We start from the raw sequence: 5244 nt of genomic DNA, 5'->3' as shown, positions 1-5244 counted from the left end.
AGCAAGCCAGGACCACGCTAACAAATGCAACACTTACTTCTCGCATATCTATTCAAAAGTTTTGTTGCATCGTCTCCCAGAGATTGGTTTCACAGGGTTAATGCATCTAAAAATAGCTCACAAGCTTAATTTGAAATTCAGTGCATCCTTGATGGTCCGAGTAGATCCAGATGAATGCATTTTAGCACTGGACCAAACAAGGAAAATACCAATTACAGACCAGGAAATAAATGATGCATTTAGTCTGCCACAAGGAAGCAGGACCATTCCTCTAGGCCACTCAGATTTATGTGAAGTTTGTATAGATTTCAACAGGTTGTCATCATCCATTAGTACCAAAGGCGTACATAGTTTGAAGGCTGCTGAATTTATCTTATCTAAGGCAGTAGATGAGAATTCAATCAAAGTGGAGTGTGAATACTTCAAGATAGCTTTTGTAATTTTCTCAGTTGGTCATGTTCTGAACCCATGCGCCAAGGACGACTACACTAGTGTTGATTACTGGGCAACACTGGTTGTGCCGTCGGAGATAAATTCCTATAATAGGTGTAGGCTTGTCAAAGACAGTTTGATGAAAGGGGTCAGAAAAATCAAGACTTACATTGACAATGGGAACACAACAACCCACATAGTTGGATGTCACCTTCTCCTCCAGGTATAATGCACAACAATCTCAATATTTGTGCACTAGTTATCATGTCAATCAAATATGTACTGTACACATGTTACTGCTTTGGACAAGATCGAAACATCCAGCAAGCACATTGAACAGAGTATCCTGCCACGTGTCAAAGTTTTCGATCACGAGTCGGTGAAGAAGGCAATAGACTCAATTACTTCCCACCATGGTCAAGAAGTTATTTTACGCGCACCGAAGTAATCACCAACTAATATATATATATACATTTTAGTCATGTTTGTTGGTCGCTTGCACCATCTTACTGTTAATTCATTCCTTATGTCCTGTCATACTTCTTTTGCAGTTTGGTTTAAAGGAGTTTTTTCACCCACCGCCTAATAGAATTTTACATCCTATCAACCTCACCACCCATGAGATTGCTGATCCTTCATGTTCGAAGCGCAAAGCTCGCGTTGCAAACAAGTTTAAGCCACGCAGCATGATGGGACTTGTTGAGTTTGCCAACATAATGCGCGGGAAGTACCCAAACATGGTAGTGCACCAAACTTTTTCCGTATTATCTAGTTTACCATTTACTTGGCAAAACCTTACTTTTGTCTTGTGTGACGTTGGCGTCTTGTAGGCAGATGATTTTTTTTCTTGGATATATACATCACATGGTAAAAGTATTCTAGAAAGCAAGATAGGAGAGCTAACCACCAGCTACTGAGTGAAGAAGGTGACATTGTTTCTTGGATATTTACATCACATGGTAACAGTATTCTACTCCCTCCTTTCCAATTTACTCGTCGTGGTTTTAGTTGAACTAAAACTACGATGAGTAAATCGGAACGGAGGGAGTAGAAAGCAAGATAGGAGAGCTAACCATCAGCTACTAAGTGAAGAAGCAGGCCATAAACTGTAATATACATAGCAGCAAGGTGAGCATAACATATTAAGAGAAAAATATTCATAAGAATTACTATTTACTGAGAGAAAATATACTTCAGGTCAGACTCTAAAAGAATGTCTAGAAATTATGCTAGTGCCTTGCCATTGCTTGTTTGTTTTTCCCTTAAGGATCTTATGTAAATTAAATACTCCCTCCATCCCATAATATAAGACATTTCTTTGGCACTACACTAGTGACCAAAAAACGTCTTATATTACGGGACGGATGGAGTAATATTTAATAGTACGGTGTTGTCTGCACATAAAAAATATGACAAGGATGTAAAATGGCAATGTTTACTGAAAATAGTTAAACAAAATCCTAAAAATAAACAAATCCTTTTTGACTGAAATTACTCAGCACGTCTTGAAGAATATTTCCGTTTACTTAAGAAGGCAGAGCCATAAGCGTGAATAGATGTGAATTGTAACCATTCTCCCGTCCAATCCCAGTCATGTATGGGTCATAGCATCATGAATCAAGAACAAATGAAGCAACGAACATACATGACCAAGATGAAGCAAGAAACTCGTGAAGGAGAGTAAGGGAAAAAGAAAAGTATATATGGCATACAGATGGGACGAGCCACATCGGCGACATCCCTAGGCGACGTACCCTTACATTGTGCCATGCACCTATGCTGTGATGTCAACAACTACCATTTCTACGTCTTGAGCATCCTAGGCTGACATACATGACATGTCGCACAGTGCCATATTGCTCATCCCAGGCTGTATCGACACTCCGTATCGATACACACGCTGCCAGGCCCACACCGGAAGGAGACAGCAGGGCAACGACAAAAGCAGCAGCCACCGCAGGCTTAGTCTGGTACCTAGTATAAAGTTGGGTCATCTATTTTGGAACGGAGGGAGTAGCTCCTATCCCGCAGCCCATCCTCGTGTAGCTATCGATGCATGTACCCTACCAACAACCCACAGAAGTGCAACGGAAGAGTGAGAAAAAAAGGGAAAGGGACGGCGACTTATACCTAAGAAGGGGAGGCACGAGGCTTGGGCATGGGCTCAAAAGTCCTAGAGATTTTTAAGGCTTGGGCATAAGCCGCCCATAGCTTGAGGTGGTCAGAAGGCTCAACATGATAGGCATCTCCCGGACCGTAGCAGAAACAGGGGCGGAGCCAGAAAATTTAGCCGATGGGTTCATTCATTGGCTCACCACTAGAAGTTTCTCGTTTTCGAAAAACGAGATTAGCACCTACGGCCTCTATGTCGGTTGATGCGCATAGCCAACTACGAGATTTGATATGAGTTCATTAGGTACACGGTCCAATTTCACAACGTCTTACAAAGATTATAGCACTCAGAGGCAACATAAAGAATATAATTTTTACAATCGTATCACCAATCGCTTATAATTGTTATATTAAAAAACAAAGAGTGCAATACGTACCATGTGGATGAAATTAATTGCAATTTTCTCATGCATCTTTCTGAAAACAATAAATATAGATGTTTTCAATGGTTTATATTCAACATAGAAAAGGTTTAAAGGGAAACTAGTCCAATGTACATTAAAAGGGAAAAGGTTTTTAAATGTCACAAACATAACTTTGAAGTGCTGAATATTTAAAAATGTAATGTACATTTTTTTCATATGAAACATTTTTCAAAAAGATCACACAAACATTTTTTTACATTGCATAACATGTGCCAAAAATGGCACTTACATGTTTCTGAAAGTGTGAATCTTTTTTAAATGGCACATACATTTTTTTTGTATTGTACAAGCATTTTCTAGAAGTTGAGCCAACATTTTTGATATGCCGCATGAACACATTTTTAATGTGTGACAAATACTTTAGAAACAGTAACTTAATTATTTTGTAAAATATATGTAATTTATATTTTGGAAATATAAACAAAAGAAAAAGCGTGTGTTTTTTTAGAATAAAAAAGAAACATGTATGACCTCGTCATGGCGTCAACTCGAGGAATGGCTGCTGGGCCGGTCCACTTATAATATCTAAAAAAGTACTTTCTCAGATGAGGCGAGACATAGCATCGCCCAAGATCATCTAAAAAACCCGCGCCCAGGAACAGGAGGAGGCAGAGTCGGGCGGAATAATCAGTCACCCCCAATATGTGCTTATGAACTTCCTTTGAGATCCGCTGGCCGTAATAAAGTTCATAGATCCCGAAGTTCATGTCATCATGTTTGACACATGTTACATTACAACAATTGTTTGATAAGTATCTCTATATTTTTTTTCGTTGTTTCTTGACAATGTATTGGCATTCGACGAGTCTAAAATGGTTTTAAAAATGGCCTGGGCACCAGGACATGGATGCAAGGTTGGGATATGGACAAGCATGTAGTTGATAAGCACATAATCATGTACACCCTGAGTAATGGGTAGATCCATATATCATGCACCGTGTTTTCTATAAAAGGTAAGCAAGCTGTGATGCGTGGCACGCATTCAGTGTGCACCGGTACACGGTGTCCTGGAAAGCATATAAAAGGCATGTGATTATCTCTCGACAAATGCCAATGATGTGCGTATGTATACAAACAATGCATGTGTTTGTGTGCATGCATATAAAGAGCGCTTGTGTCTGTACTGATGTTTAAAAAAAAAGTAAAGCGCAAACCGTATCGATCCCGCGTATGCATGCGCTAATCCAGCCGCAACTGGTGCCCTTCCCCTCTGCTAGTGGTAACTGATCCGAAAGGCCATGGTTATAGGCGGCAGAAGATCGAGATCGGTCATGGCCGCGACCCTAGTTGTGGCTGACACCCATAGGCACCACGGCATGGCCGATTAGCAATTAAGCAAACTGTGGCTGGCTGTAGTCAAGCTAGTGGCCAAAGACTTCCACTACGCACACAGTTTTTGTGTAAAACGGTGGTAGAGCCTATACAATAGTTACACGTAGATAGATTTATATCTATATCTATATCTTTACCTAATAATAAAGCAAATTGGGTTCCTTTCGTCCGTCATGGCATTTTTAGAAAAGTCCTTCTATTTCAGAGAATTCAACCCGCAGTCCTGTTTTAAGTTAAAACGAATCGCTTTTTCATATTTTACACAAAAGTCCCTGTGTTTTGTTGAAATCAACCCGCAGTCCGGATTTAAGTCACACCCGAACCATTATTTTACATTTTTTGAAAACCCCTTGATGTTTTAGGTAATTCATCTGCGGATTATATTTAAGTCAAACAATGTTTTTTTTAAATCATCCATATCTTTTAAACCGTAATTAACTCCGATTTGAACATGTTATATATGAAATTTGATTAGAAAAATATGTAGAATATGAATATGAGATTATTTTCACATGTTAAATATTTTTAAATATTATTTTGGAATATATTTAAGTAAAATAAATGATTTTTTAAATTATCCGTATCTTTAAACCGTAACTTCGATTTTAACATATTATATAAGAAATTTTATTAGAAAAATATGTGAAATCCAAATATGATGTTAATTTTACCTGTTAAATATTTGTAAAATATCGTTTTGGGAGCAAACTTATAATTTATAGTGTAAGATCTATTTTCCTTTCGTACCGGCGGCGACCCGGATTGCAAATAAACACCTATAACAATATAGGGAAAAGAAAACATCGATAACTACACATGCATAGCTCTGAAAAATGTCGCAGGGGAAAACAATAGATTTCTCATCACGAGAGTGAGAGAAAGC

The sequence above is a fragment of the Triticum dicoccoides genome, chromosome 7B (genome assembly GCF_002162155.2).
Source record: "Triticum dicoccoides isolate Atlit2015 ecotype Zavitan chromosome 7B, WEW_v2.0, whole genome shotgun sequence".
Classification (NCBI taxonomy): domain Eukaryota; kingdom Viridiplantae; phylum Streptophyta; class Magnoliopsida; order Poales; family Poaceae; genus Triticum; species Triticum dicoccoides.
The sequence above is the reverse complement of the archived record's forward strand: the minus strand, read 5'-3'. Positions refer to the sequence as shown.